At 35.3% G+C, this 16341-nt stretch overlaps 1 pseudogene; it reads left to right on the top strand.

Annotated features, from left to right (window-relative positions):
• The first annotated feature begins 9647 nt into the window (after positions 1-9647).
• LOC149244330 (DEAD-box ATP-dependent RNA helicase 53 pseudogene) lies at positions 9648-10193 on the top strand (annotated as a pseudogene).
• The last annotated feature ends 6148 nt before the right edge of the window (positions 10194-16341 follow it).

Genomic DNA, 16341 nt, shown 5'->3' with positions numbered 1-16341 from the left:
GTATGTTTGCGCCAGGGTTGATGGTATGTCTTGAAACTCAAATTCATTAACAAGGTGACCAAATTTGGATAGGGTGATTAAAATATTCGTAACTAGCTAACTTATGTCACCATAATGTTTAACAAAAATGTAAAACATGATTTATATATGCAATGTTTGTTATATGCCATGAAGTGGCTAGTTAAATTATTAATAGGAGAGAATGAATACTCTTACTAGTGTATTTTTTATTTTATTTATTTTTCATATCTTTGTTTAATTAATTTATATGTGTTTTATTTTATTTTATTTTTACTATGTTCCAGTTGTATTTTAATTAAACTACATAATTTTTTTTTTAATTATAATTAAAATGATTTTATAAGTATTTTATAAATAAAATTACAATTTTTTGTTTTTTTTTTTGTTTTTTTTTTTTAATTACAGTTATCTATCTATATATATGATGATGATGATGATGATGATGGTTAACGTCCCCTGAGACCAAAAATTGGTCTATCGGACCTAAAAACAAATTATTTAATTTGATTTAAGATTTTATTCCTATGCTCAAAAAGCTTGGAGAGAAGCCTTCCGAGCTCACTATAATTTTGACATTGTAAAAGGCTAGGAAGGTTAGTATTGTAACAAAGATTGTGAAACTGAGATCTAATGTGGTTGTACGCGGGGCACTCAAAGAGGAAGTGGTTTTCATCCTCGATGTTCCTATTCTCACATATATGGCAGATCCTTTCCATCCATGGCGTTTTAGGAACTACCCAACGACCTGTTTCACTATGGAGCTCATGAGAATTCGTTCTAATCTTTACTATATTAATTTTCTTCTTTGAGCTAGTTAAAATAGAGAGATACTTTTGATCTTCTAGGGTGGGGTTGATGACCTTCTTATAATAACTTAATTTTCTTTTAGCCGCTAAATCTTTCTCACACCACATTTTTTCTTTGAACTTAGAAATAACAATATCTTTAATGTTATTTATGTCTTGCAATGCATCATTCTCGTTGATCTCCCAATAGTTTAACGAGGCCCTTGTGTCTTTATGCCACCCCCGATTGAGCCTTAGGTGGTTTTGGTTGGAATTTAAAGCTAGCTTAGGAAGTCTATGATCGTCTATGTTATTGAGTTTGTGCTTGTATAGCAGAAACCTAACCATAGCTAGGCTCTCAATAGGGGAAAGACCTGCTTCGATAAGGAGAATAGGATAGGGTGTATTACTTTTGATTTTCAGGTTATAAGTTATAAAACGCTTCTGGATTTGCTCAATCTTTCTCCATGATTCTCTGGAGATGCTGCAACCCCAAACCTCACATCCATATAAGATAACAGGAGTGACTAAAGTTTCAAAGAGGAACTTCTTTTTATCATATATATATATATATATATCTATATATATATATATATATATATGATTATTTTAATGTTAATATTGAGTGATTATGAACATTTTTGCTACGAAGCTTTGATCATGTCTTTTTAATGAGAAGAATTTCATATAATGCGGGAAATATAGCAAATGAGGGCTTATATAACACAAAACCTATATAGATAATAAGTATAAAGGCGGATAAGTAAGTGCCTCCATGACCCTGTGAACTTCCCAACTTCCATTTTTGGGGCCATCTCAGAATCATCTACATGATAACTAGGGCATTGCAGTGGCAACATCTCTGGAAAGAGGCCAACTAGAGAGAGGACGACTTCAAGGTAAATAAGATAGGAAGGATATAATGCGTAGACCAGAGTATATATGTGTGTGTGTGTGTGTGTGTGTGTGTGTGTGTGTGTTTTTCTAAGAAGGATCAAATTTTTCTAGGTGTAAATTTTTTCTCAGGTTTTTCATTCAAAAGGAGATTTGCACCTCAAGAGGTTTGATGCTTTGGACACTTGATAAATCCAGGTTTTCTAGGCTGGTTCAAATTATTTAAATTATTGAAACTTTCTTTTATATTTAAATTATTCTTAATTTGTTTTCCTCTTTTCTTATAAAGGATTATATTATGGCTTGAGTTCAATTAAATTATACACGTATATTATGCACTTATATTTCTAATAATAATGTTAAATTTCTATATTTCTAAAATAATTATTATTTTTTACTTTGATAAAATTTAATTAAGAGAAAAGAATAATATTTCTCTCTATAATATTTACTAATTCTTTCTTTACATATTCGAAATACTTATTAAATTTTACTTGATAAAGTTTACCTCACACGAGAACATTTCAACTATGATATCAACTCATATAATCTATATATCACAAATAATTAATGCTTTTTATTTGGATACAGTTTATGTTATGAAACCAGCTCACAAAACGATAGAAAAGATAGATCAACGCCTTAGAAATAAGCCTCTTCGAGGGGGCAACCTCCTTTACATTACACAAATGAACAATTCTTAGATGATTTGAATGACAAAACCTCCTTTCTATATATAGGAGTCTACGGAGTCACAATATAACCAAGTCGACCTCACAATAATAATATAAAGGCACAATAATAACAATAAGGGATACAACGACAATAGTAATGGGGGGATCACTAATATTATAGGGACCTAGCATGCCCCTCTCCTTCAAAAAGTGTTGTACTCAATGCTTGAGTAGTTTTGGATGCTTCTATATAAAATTCTCATCCTCCCATGTGGAATCTTCAATGGGTAAGTTCTTCCATTTGATGAGATACTCTGAAATTGATCTATTTCGTAGCTGTCGAGTTCTTGTTTCTTTGACTGTTTCAGGTTCCAATATGATTTTTCCTTCCTCGTCAAGTTCTGGCAATATTGTCTTAACTGGAAGCTTGTCACCTATAACCTTATTTAAGCATGAAACATGGAAAACTGGGTGCACTCGAGAAGCTGTAGGAAGATCCAATTTGTATGCCATAGTACCTATATTTTGCAACACCTTGTACGGACCATAATACTTTGGTGATAATTTGTTATCCTTATTAGCTTGCTTGAGGGACATTTGTTTATATGGCTATAGCCATAGGAATACCCAATCACCTACATCAAAACTTCTTTCGCTGCGATGTTGATTTGCTTGTTCTTTCATTCTATTATGTGCCAAGGTGAGGTTATCATTTAAGAGTTAGAGAACTTGTTGCTGATGCTCGATGTGATCTTCCACAGCTTGAAACCTTAGAATTTTCTCTTAAATATGATGTGATGGATGGTGGATGATATTCATAAAGTGCCATAAATGGGGTCATTTTTGTTGCAGTATGGAAATGTTATACCACCATTCAACCAGAGGCAACCATTTGACCCATTGTGTCTTTTTATCAGATACAAATCAATGAAGATATTCTTCCAAACATTTGTTTACTATCTTTGTTTGCCCATCAGATTGAGGATGATAAGATGAGCTATGAGCTAACTGAGTACCAAGACAAGAAAATAATTTTGTCCAAAAATTTCTAGTGAAAATGGGATCTCTGTCACTTACAATAATCTTTGGGTTTCCATGTAGCTTTTGAATTGTTTCCATAAATGCAATAGAAACTGTACTCACTTTAAATGGATGAGATAATGCACAAAAGTGTGCATACTTGGTAAGTTTGTCCACTACCACCATGATAACACTCTTTCCTTCGAACTTGGGCAAACCTGTTGAGACGTTTGTGTAGGAAAGAGGAGATTAGATTTTAATATGATAAATAGCAAGTACACAGAGGTGAAGTGCAGCAGAACTTGCAGATGCAAGGAGGGAGAGAGCAATCCATTCAAAGTGCAAGAGAATGGTGGAACAAAATCATGCAGAGAACTTTAAAGGTGAGATGATATGTTTCGTTTTGATTTGATTTGAAGATTGGAGAATGTGTGGTTTTTATATGGACACACAAGTAACAACATAAGAAGATGAGAAGGTTGCAGTAATCTAGAGCAAGGAGTACCCAATTGGTTCAAGAGGATAGAATCAGAGAAATGCTAACAGACTGAGCTTAGAGGAGAGAAGCTTGGTGAGGAATATGTAGCAAGAAGGAGACTTGTTACTGCAGAGGTAGTGTTGCAACTCACAAAGGCAATTCCACAAAAGATGTGGGTAGAATTGCTAAAGGATGAAGGAAGCTGGTAAGACTTTCTGAGTGAAAGAAGAGGTGGTCAGAACCTAGTATTTCAATTGTGATTGAAATACAAAAGGACAGTTGTGTTCTTAAAAGGTGCAGATAAGTTGAAGCCTAGAAGGAGCAAAGAAAAGAGCTCAAAGGAGGTTCCAGAGGTAGAGAACCAAGTACTTGCCAAAAGACCAAGTACAAAGGAAATCTTGGTGAGGTAAGTTGAAACAAGGAGGACTTGTTGTAGCAAAGGCTTTTGTGCAGCTCATAGTGAGTGTGAGGAACTCATAAGAGATAGAGAAGAAGATGACTACTGATAGCCATAGCAGAGGTTCTGAGGAAGACCACAGTAGAAGAAATATGAAGAAAGAGGTTGCCAAGGCAAATGGCAAGAGGATGAGTCAAGAGGAGATTGACAAGGAAATTGTAGATATAAAAGAACAACTCAATGTATTGAGGATGGTACTTGAGGAAAACTAAAGACAAGGTTGGTCCTTGAGGAAAAAGGCAGTTAAGTGGTCTAAGCTACATAGAAAACTACAACAGAAGCAAGTAAAGTGGCAGGTGGAAGAACTCAGAGAGGCTGAGTTGGAAAAGGAAGAATCTATTTGTGAACCGGAAAAGGGTGAAGTTCTGGGTGAAGATGAAGACTTGAAGACTGAAACTTCAAGTGAGATCAAAGAGTCACATGATTTTAAATCTGATAATTTGTGTATGGTTGCAGGTGGAACACTTGAGGAAGGACAATTTGCTGACATTATCATCAAGGAGGAAGAAGACATGCAGAATCTAAACTATGTTCTGAAAGAAGATGGGATAGCTAGGTCTCATATAAATGTCCATACACAATTGGGGAAAAGTATTGCTTTTCAGCATATTGTAAAGGGTAAGAGTAAAGAAAGTTTGGCTTATGATGATGGCCAAAAGAAAGAAGAAATGGAGAAGGATATCAAGCAACCATGTGGAGGGCTTGAAGAGGTTGAGAAGAAGACCATTGAATATTTTCTAAGTCACATAGAGGACTTGATGATTGAATCATCAAATGAGATCATGAGGTCTTGTGGTTTTAAAACTGACAAGCTATGTGTGATTACAGGTATTGTAGAAGACAAACCTTTTTTTGGAATTGACTTGAATGAGGTTGAAAGTTGCCAAGCAAAGTATGATGATGATTGTATTTCAAATGAAGATCAAGATGAGTTATGGCAGTAGAAGGAGTTCATAAATTCCTTTCTTAGCGAAGGAAGTATCTCCGATGGAGATGAGACAATTATGTCTTACAATGAGGAACCTATTATTGTTAAGGACAAAGAGGAATTGGCTTTCTTGAGTGGCCAAAGAAAGACTGGTGGAAAGAAATCTAAAGCTGTCACACAGATGGAGGATCAAAATTTTATTCTGATGAAGCTTGAAGAATTAGTGTCACCAAGAAATTGGACTTGTGACAAAGAAGAAGATAATGAGGATTGTATAGAATTTTTTGGGGAAATTCCAAGTGAGATGGTAGATTTGTGGCATGAGTTAAGTCTTTTGGAGAAAAGGCTAGGAAACCAAAGAATAAGTGTCCAAACTGTAAAATCAGAGTTCAATGAGAATTCCATGGGTGATAAATGTGGAAAAGAAGTTGTCAAAAATGTTGGCAAAGAGAGAAAACATGGTGAAACATTTATGCTTAATGAATTGGTTGATTCTGATGTACTAGATAATAGAGAAGAAAATGTGGATGAGTATACAAATGTGAAGATGATAGACAATAAATCTAAAGATATGAAGCCGCAAGTGGAAGTTGCAGAAGAAGAAGTTCACTATTGTGAACCCGGGTGAGGAGATGTTGAGTCTTGAAAATGTCATTCATTTCCATTACACTTTCACTATTATGTCCATTATATCACCTCCATTTCACCTCCATTTCACTACTATGTCACCACATTCATCCCACTTTCATTATCATTGGGCTACCTTTATGTTTTTCCAATATTTATTATTTCTAAGCCTTTTAAGTGAATTTGTGTTTAAACATTAGAAAATAATGTGCATATGCTTATACCTAACAAATGGGTTGAGTTTGTTGACATGTGTAGGTTGAAAGGAGACTTCTAGAAGACCCTTATGTGGCACTCTAAGGCCAAATTCGAATTTGGTTGGAAAGAATCATGGGATCATGAGGATATGTGTCACATCTCCTAATTGTATTGTAACTCTAAAAGACATGTGTCTTATCAGTTCCTATTTTGATTAGGACTCTAGAGGTAGAGGGAGAGATTCATGGATTATCATTAATGAGATGGCTCTCATCTTTTTGTATAAATAGGAGATCTCTCTCCTTCATTAGTTAGTCTTTTTTTTTAGTCTCTTTAGTCTCTTTTTAGTCTCTCTTTGGAGAGCTTTGTTGTACTTTGCACTTTTGAAGAAATTGAATAAAGCTTTGATGTTCTCAACATGGAAGGAGATGTGAAGTAGATGTCATGGAGCATATTAGGATGTAAGTAGATTAGATTTCATTTTGTAAATATTGCTTTGTAGAATGTAAGGTAGATTAGATTTTCATTCATGCAATTTTAAGTATGCTTTGATTTCATAGGTAGAAGGGGGCCCCTGCCTTGTACAGTTTGAATTATTGCATTTTATTTTCTCCCGGGATTTGTTTTTATGTTTATGTATTTGCTTTACAAACTAATGGTATTTGAAGTTGACAGGTTCAAGCTGCTGCCTTTGTTTTTATAGCTGATTTTTAATTTTATTTCTCAAAGAGCTGCTAACACATAAATGATCTTCATCATAAATTGTTATATTTTAAGATCAAAATATCACTAACTTGCAGCTGGCTTTGAGTGCTTTTCAGACTGTTCTTTCACTACTTTCTAACCATACTTTGCATAGTACATATGGCTGAAGTAGAGAGTTAGAAAGAGCAAAATATTATTACTAGTCTTTAAAGTAGATTTTTGGTTTTAAGTGCTTCTTAGACTAATCTTTCACTACTTTCTAATCATACTTTGCATAGTACATATGGCTGAAGTAGAGAATTAGAAAGAGCAAAATATTATCATTAGTCTTTAAAGCAGATTTTTCTCACTTTTCTAATTCAACTTAAGCTACTTTCTATCCGTGCTTTACACAGTACATGTGCTTAGAAGCATCGAGTTAGAGAGAGATAATCTTTATCTTTGGTTTTAAAAGTGACTTTCTTTTCTTTTATTTGCAGCAGCATGAATGGTGTCTAGTGCCATTGGAAGTGGTCATTTACTTTCAAGTCATTTCAAGTTCTTTGCTTTCAGTTTCATTTCAAGTTATTTCTTTCAAGCTCTTTCTTTGCAAGTTTAAAAGTTTGATTACTTTCTAGACTTATTTCTAACTACTTCCTAATCGTGCTTTACACAGCACATGTGTTTGAAGCAGAGTTTTAGGAAGAGTTTAACATTATAACTGGTCTTTGAAGTGGTTTTTCTTACTTGTCACCTTAGAGCTTGATTACTTTTTGGACTTATTTCTGACTACTTCTTAATCGTGCTTTACACAGCACATGTGTTTGAAGCAGAGTTTTAGGAAGAGTTGAACATAAACTATAAAACAACGAAGTAAGAGAAAGGTTAACTAAGCACATATAGTGCACCACACTTCATCAGTTTACGATACCCGGATTGATAATTTATGTAGAGCAATTTAAGACGTTAAATTGACTAAACATTTTGGCGCCGTTGCCGGGGAAGTGTAATTAGGAGACCTTATTTCTTACATCTGGAAAAAAAAATTAATAATCCTTGAGTATGCTCTCCTCTTGCACTTTGTGTGATCTGGAGGATCAGAAAGAGGATTGTTAAGTAAAAAAGGACAAAACAATAATTCTCGAGTATGCTCTCCTCCTGCACTTTGTGTGATCTGGAGGATCAGAAAAAGAATTGTTAAAAAAAAAAAAAAAATAGGAGACAAAATAAACTTCATCACTTCAATTGATTCAATAAAAAAAAAAAAAATGAAAAAATAAAACTCAAGTGCTTTGATAGGTTCAAATTGTCCAAAATTGTCTGGTTATGCTTTGTAGTGGTCTTCAAAACACTGTATCTTGTTCAAATAAGGTTTTGCAACTTAGTTGCAGAAACTGCCCTGATCCCGCAGCTATCTGACAATCCCGCAGCTGTTTCAAGGTTTAACAAGTTACAGGCATCTAATAAAAAAACCGACCACATGGGCATCTCCAGAATTGTCCCGACATGGATCCTATCCTAGTCACCCAGCTCAGATCGATGAAAAACCAGCCTAGGACCTCAGTCAAAGTCTTGTTTTTAACATGTTTTTCTTGAAGTATTTGCTGCCTGAAATTGAAAATCATTAATCCTTTTTATAAAAATTTTACAATTTCAGAGAAGAAAAAAAAGAGAAAAACAATCTAGGGCTATCTCCATTCTTAGTTTTCACTGTGGCTTCAATAAAAAAATAAAAAAAAAATATGCCTCCCTGTTCAAGCTTTGACCTGTTGATTCCTGTAGGAGGCATTCATCATTTAGTGGCAGATTTCTGAGTTGATTTCACATTTGGATAGCTACCTTATCAATTAGAAGCAGAGAATTAAACTTACTAATGATGGGCAAGAGCATATGGAAGAGATAGTTGAGCATCTGGTTGTGAAACTTCCCATTGCTTTACTAAATCATCCTTTATTTTCTCAACTGAGACCCTCAACCAAATTGAAGTACTGCAATAATCCCTGTAATCCATTTGGAGAACTGGTTGATGTCAAAGCTTCTGAATAATGCCAAATTAAATTGGGAGTCAACAAAGTCTTTATCATTACTGAGTGTTCTTGGTTCTTCCGTTGATGACTGAGCAGTATTCTATACCTTGATCCATGCAGGTCCTTTGCATAACAAACATAATGCCAAAAAAAAAGGGACGCATTAAGCATATCGACGTGCACAACAATAGCATAAAGCTTGTATATGAGCAAACCATTTCCCTTTCCACTCATCTAAGGTGACAATCTAGTGTTTCAGGGAATGTTACCCTCTTGTTCAGCTTGCCAAACCTCCCAGTTCAAAATCGTTTCAGTGCAATTGTAAGACTAATAAGAGCCTGATGGACAGTAAGTCGTTTCAATCCCTTTCACCATCTTCAAGCACTCCAGAGGTATCCAACACACCTGCAAAACAATAGATCAGATAAGAAAAACGAATGCAAAAAGTGCAGAACAGAAAAATTAACTCAGGAAAAAAACGCAAACAACAGAAACACGTCAAAATTTACATGCTCGATTTTCCCAAATGGTAGCGAATTTCAAAAAAATAAAACATGGGTTTTGTTGCCAGGTGGGTTAATTAGATAACCCAGAAACCGATTTGGAAACTTCGTGGTGGTCTGGGAGAAATGTTTGGTTCTTTGGAGCCCGTTTTTGACTGCCGCGCGTGAAAATTGGGTTATTAACTGGTTGTTTGAATAACTCCGCGTGCCTGAGGGAAAGAGTTCTAATAGGGATCAATTACATGCTGGCATAAACAATAAATCACACAACTTTACACCTGTTTAGAAGACGTGTTTCAATTAAACACGACTCTGTGTCATTAATCGCTGCCGGTTAAATGTTGGGAAGAAATGGAACTAAGGTGGAGCAATTTAGGCAAATGTATGGTTTTCACTCAAACAAAGCGAGATGCGGATAGTCTGTCGGTGGCACTGGGTCGGGTACTTCCATGTGAACCTCTTCATGGTGATATTTCACAGAATCAGCGAGAGAAGACTCTTGCTGGATTTCATGAGAGCCCTTTTAATGTGCTGATTGCTACCGATGTAGCTGCACGCGGTCTTGATATTCCTAATGTGGATCTGGTTATTCATTATGAGCTCCCAACAACTTCAGAGATTTTTGTGCATAGATCTGGGCGAACAGGGCGTGCTGGTAGGACGGGCAATGCTATCCTTATCCATACTGACCAACAGATTAGAAAAGTTAAGATGATTGAAAGTGATATAGGTTCCAAGTTTAAAGAGCTGGCTAGGATGAAAGAGGAAATAGACGATAGATTTGGTGGTTTCGGTGATTCTGGATCCCGCCGTTTAGTGACTATGGGGAGTCTTCTAGTTCTCAGACAGGTTCCAGTAGCAGGTTTGGAGACTATGGAGACCGCTCTTAGTGACTAGATGAGACATTAAAATATTTGAAGGAGTTTAGTAGCATAAATTTAATCTTTTTGATCAGCGATTGAAACTCCTAGGTATGAAATTGGTTTTCATGTTTCAAACTCCACAGTTCCATTTTTCAGCCGAAGCTTGAGATGAAGAAACTGCTTAGTTCGTTCGCACACAACCACTCCATTTCACAGTATTTTTTTACACTCTGCAATCCCACAGCCATTTAGCGATCCCGCAGCCATTTAGTGATCCCGCAGCTGTTTTGTTAAACTCTAGGTTGTAGGTGTCATCAGGCAAAACAGGTCACATGGGTAGCTAGGGAAATGTCAGTACATGGATGGTGTCCTATTCATTCGGTCAAATTTGCTGAAAAAGACCCCGGTCAAAGGGAAGTCAAATTGGGTGTTATAACAAAGTCGCCACACTAAGTCGCTGCATGTCAAGAAAAAATAATAATTTTGAATCAATGAAATGAACAAGTTATTTTCTCACTTTTCTGAAGGTATTGATTAATTTTGGACTGATAATGAAATTGAATGGCTAACTTTTTATTCAAGATTTTTAGCTACAGAGCTGTTCCTCAATTCCACAGCCAGAAAAACCTCATTGTTCAAATCAGCCTATCTTTCTCATACAAAATCAGATTTTGATGATTTAAGTACCATTGGAAAGATCTCAACAAGATCTATACAATGAGAAATATATCATTAGAGTTTGAAATGGCAAATAATGAAATAAATTGCTGAAAAGAAGCAACATCAACTTGAGGCACTAATTCCAAAGCAGGTATAAATTCTTTTGATTTTTCCTTTGAGAACTTGTTTCATTAATACAAATTCCTAGTTTTGTGTGTAAATATCATAACTAGAGAGATTGGCCACCTCTCTCCTTTGATAATCTTACATTCCATTGCAGAAGAAGTATTAGTTTTTTTGCAGGTTCCAGGAGGAAGGACAAATGACTACAAGGGAATGATGTCTCTCTAAGAGACCAATTTGTTTCATAAGAGGATGATCAGCAACAAAGAGGAAATATGCTGATGCAAAATCAGATCCAAACACTTGAAAAACTTTCAGATACTATTGTCTCCATCACATCCATCCATCACATCCATACTTCATAATAAACCATTCACCTCATTCCACTCCATATTTTCCATTTTCATTCACATACACTTTCCATTTCTTTTTGTCCATTCATAACCCACCAATAAAAGCAAAAGGCTCATTCACATGCTTATTGCCATTGTCATTTCTGTTCTCCATTGCCATTTTCCATGTTCACTTTCCATTCCTTGTCATTTTCATTCCGCAAATAAGCCCTGCTTCAATGCAAATTATTGAGTCCATAGTCCTTTGAGTCTAAGTTCTTTGTAAAAACACCTTAAGACTTGCATGCCTTAATGGCAAGTCCTCATGCTGACAAACAATGGGAATACATTAATGTCCCTTGTTCGTTAGATCTTCTAGGTGACTCGACATCAGCAAATTCATTCGTACCTAGCAAGATGTGTTTGGGCATCTTGACTCTCATTGTCATCAATGGTGAGAGTTCTCGTGTTGACTAGTGGCATCCATTAATGGCCACTAAGCCAACAATTTCCTACTATGTTCGACATCAGAACATCTTTTCACATAGTAGGAATTGTGCCAATGAGTTTTGAAGACATGAAGACTATTATTTTCAGCATTTTGGAGCAGATTCAGCAAGTTTTAGTAGAAGCAATAAAAAGCCATCTTATCTCTCTATCCATGACTCCTCTTGTTCAGCCACTTGAAGAAGAATATGATCAGAAGTTTTCAGCCACCACACACATACAACTCATCCATTCCAAAGGGTAAGTGAAGGTACGGCATTTTCTAACTTTTAACCATAGAATTCCATAAAAAGCTAGAATGATACTTGTTGGAAAAACATTTCTCTTCCTCATTTCATAAAATTGCCAATACCATCAGTTGGGGGGGAATACATTCATATTCATATCTTTCCATGTCCATAACATATTCAAGAGCTCACATACTTCCAACATATATTAATTATTACATTGCTATTATGAGCATACAATGGCTTTTGAAAAAGTGCTTAAAGGATAAATTGGATACAAACAAAATCATGGTTGTCACACAAGAACCAACCATCATGCAATCCAATAAAGATATACTTTGCAACAATAATCAAAATATCATTATGCAAAGTTCAAAGATCAAAATAGAAGGCAAAAAAAAAAAAAAAATGGTTGTAACACAAGAACCAACCATGTTGCAATTCAAGTAAAACACTTTGCAGAAATATGAAGTTATCAAATGATATCATGCAAAGTTAAGCCAAAGCTCAAGGATCAAAAGAGTCAATGTAATATATGTTGCATGAGGACATGCAATAGCTTCAGTGGGGGGGTATGTTGAGTCTTGAAAATGTCATTCATTTCCATTACACTTTCACTATTATGTCCATTATATCACCTCCATTTCACCTCCATTTCACTACTATGTCACCACATTCATCCCACTTTCATTATCATTGGGCTACCTTTATGTTTTTCCAATATTTATTATTTCTAAGCCTTTTAAGTGAATTTGTGGTTAAACATTAGAAAATAATGTGCATATGCTTATACCTAACAAATGGGTTGAGTTTGTTGACATGTGTAGGTTGAAAGGAGACTTCTAGAAGACCCTTATGTGGCACTCTAAGGCCAAATTCGAATTTGGTTGGAAAGAATCATGGGATCATGAGGATATGTGTCACATCTCCTAATTGTATTGTAACTCTAAAAGACATGTGTCTTATCAGTTCCTATTTTGATTAGGACTCTAGAGGTAGAGGGAGAGATTCATGGATTATCATTAATGAGATGGCTCTCATCTTTTTGTATAAATAGGAGATCTCTCTCCTTCATTAGTTAGTCTTTTTTTTAGTCTCTTTAGTCTCTTTTTAGTCTCTCTTTGGAGAGCTTTGTTGTACTTTGCACTTTTGAAGAAATTGAATAAAGCTTTGATGTTCTCAACATGGAAGGAGATGTGAAGTAGATGTCATGGAGCATATTAGGATGTAAGTAGATTAGATTTCATTTTGTAAATATTGCTTTGTAGAATGTAAGGTAGATTAGATTTTCATTCATGCAATTTTAAGTATGCTTTGATTTCATAGGTAGAAGGGGGCCCCTGCCTTGTACAGTTTGAATTATTGCATTTTATTTTCTCCCGGGATTTGTTTTTATGTTTATGTATTTGCTTTACAAACTAATGGTATTTGAAGTTGACAGGTTCAAGCTGCTGCCTTTGTTTTTATAGCTGATTTTTAATTTTATTTCTCAAAGAGCTGCTAACACATAAATGATCTTCATCATAAATTGTTATATTTTAAGATCAAAATATCACTAACTTGCAGCTGGCTTTGAGTGCTTTTCAGACTGTTCTTTCACTACTTTCTAACCATACTTTGCATAGTACATATGGCTGAAGTAGAGAGTTAGAAAGAGCAAAATATTATTACTAGTCTTTAAAGTAGATTTTTGGTTTTAAGTGCTTCTTAGACTAATCTTTCACTACTTTCTAATCATACTTTGCATAGTACATATGGCTGAAGTAGAGAATTAGAAAGAGCAAAATATTATCATTAGTCTTTAAAGCAGATTTTTCTCACTTTTCTAATTCAACTTAAGCTACTTTCTATCCGTGCTTTACACAGTACATGTGCTTAGAAGCATCGAGTTAGAGAGAGATAATCTTTATCTTTGGTTTTAAAAGTGACTTTCTTTTCTTTTATTTGCAGCAGCATGAATGGTGTCTAGTGCCATTGGAAGTGGTCATTTACTTTCAAGTCATTTCAAGTTCTTTGCTTTCAGTTTCATTTCAAGTTATTTCTTTCAAGCTCTTTCTTTGCAAGTTTAAAAGTTTGATTACTTTCTAGACTTATTTCTATCTACTTCCTAATCGTGCTTTACACAGCACATGTGTTTGAAGCAGAGTTTTAGGAAGAGTTTAACATTATAACTGGTCTTTAAAGTGGTTTTTCTTACTTGTCACCTTAGAGCTTGATTACTTTTTGGACTTATTTCTGACTACTTCTTAATCGTGCTTTACACAGCACATGTGTTTGAAGCAGAGTTTTAGGAAGAGTTGAACATAAACTATAAAACAACGAAGTAAGAGAAAGGTTAACTAAGCACATATAGTGCACCACACTTCATCAGTTTACGATACCCGGATTGATAATTTATGTAGAGCAATTTAAGACGTTAAATTGACTAAACATTTTGGCGCCGTTGCCGGCGAAGTGTAATTAGGAGACCTTATTTCTTACATCTGGAAAAAAAAATTAATAATCCTTGAGTATGCTCTCCTCTTGCACTTTGTGTGATCTGGAGGATCAGAAAGAGGATTGTTAAGTAAAAAAGGACAAAACAATAATTCTCGAGTATGCTCTCCTCCTGCACTTTGTGTGATCTGGAGGATTAGAAAAAGAATTGTTAAAAAAAAAAAAAAAAATAGGAGACAAAATAAACTTCATCACTTCAATTGATTCAATAAAAAAAAAAAAAATGAAAAAATAAAACTCAAGTGCTTTGATAGGTTCAAATTGTCCAAAATTGTCTGGTTATGCTTTGTAGTGGTCTTCAAAACACCGTATCTTGTTCAAATAAGGTTTTGCAACTTAGTTGCAGAAACTGCCCTGATCCCGCAGCTATCTGACAATCCCGCAGCTGTTTCAAGGTTTAACAAGTTACAGGCATCTAATAAAAAAACCGACCACATGGGCATCTCCAGAATTGTCCCGACATGGATCCTATCCTAGTCACCCAGCTCAGATCGATGAAAAACCAGCCTAGGACCTCAGTCAAAGTCTTGTTTTTAACATGTTTTTCTTGAAGTATTTGCTGCCTGAAATTGAAAATCATTAATCCTTTTTATAAAAATTTTACAATTTCAGAGAAGAAAAAAAAGAGAAAAACAATCTAGGGCTATCTCCATTCTTAGTTTTCACTGTGGCTTCAATAAAAAAATAAAAAAAAAATATGCCTCCCTGTTCAAGCTTTGACCTGTTGATTCCTGTAGGAGGCATTCATCATTTAGTGGCAGATTTCTGAGTTGATTTCACATTTGGATAGCTACCTTATCAATTAGAAGCAGAGAATTAAACTTACTAATGATGGGCAAGAGCATATGGAAGAGATAGTTGAGCATCTGGTTGTGAAACTTCCCATTGCTTTACTAAATCATCCTTTATTTTCTCAACTGAGACCCTCAACCAAATTGAAGTACTGCAATAATCCCTGTAATCCATTTGGAGAACTGGTTGATGTCAAAGCTTCTGAATAATGCCAAATTAAATTGGGAGTCAACAAAGTCTTTATCATTACTGAGTGTTCTTGGTTCTTCCGTTGATGACTGAGCAGTATTCTATACCTTGATCCATGCAGGTCCTTTGCATAACAAACATAATGCCAAAAAAAAAGGGACGCATTAAGCATATCGACGTGCACAACAACAGCATAAAGCTTGTATATGAGCAAACCATTTCCCTTTCCACTCATCTAAGGTGACAAATCTAGTGTTTCAGGGAATGTTACCCTCTTGTTCAGCTTGCCAAACCTCCCAGTTCGAAATCGTTTCAGTGCAATTGTAAGACTAATAAGAGCCTGATGGACAGTAAGTCGTTTCAATCCCTTTCACCATCTTCAAGCACTCCAGAGGTATCCAACACACCTGCAAAACAATAGATCAGATAAGAAAAACGAATGCAAAAAGTGCAGAACAGAAAAATTAACTCAGGAAAAAAACGCAAACAACAGAAACACGTCAAAATTTACATGCTCGATTTTCCCAAATGGTAGCGAATTTCAAAAAAATAAAACATGGGTTTTGTTGCCAGGTGGGTTAATTAGATAACCCAGAAACCGATTTGGAAACTTCGTGGTGGTCTGGGAGAAATGTTTGGTTCTTTGGAGCCCGTTTTTGACTGCCGCGCGTGAAAATTGGGTTATTAACTGGTTGTTTGAATAACTCCGCGTGCCTGAGGGAAAGAGTTCTAATAGGGATCAATTACATGCTGGCATAAACAATAAATCACACAACTTTACACCTGTTTAGAAGACGTGTTTCAATTAAACACGACTCTGTGTCATTAATCGCTGCCGGTTAAATGTTGGGAAGAA

Source organism: Pinus tabuliformis, chromosome 8 (assembly GCF_031772625.1).
Source record: "Pinus tabuliformis cultivar Carrire ecotype Pingquan chromosome 8, CPIR1, whole genome shotgun sequence".
Lineage (NCBI taxonomy): Eukaryota > Viridiplantae > Streptophyta > Pinopsida > Pinales > Pinaceae > Pinus > Pinus tabuliformis.
This window is presented reverse-complemented; position numbering and strand designations above follow the sequence as displayed.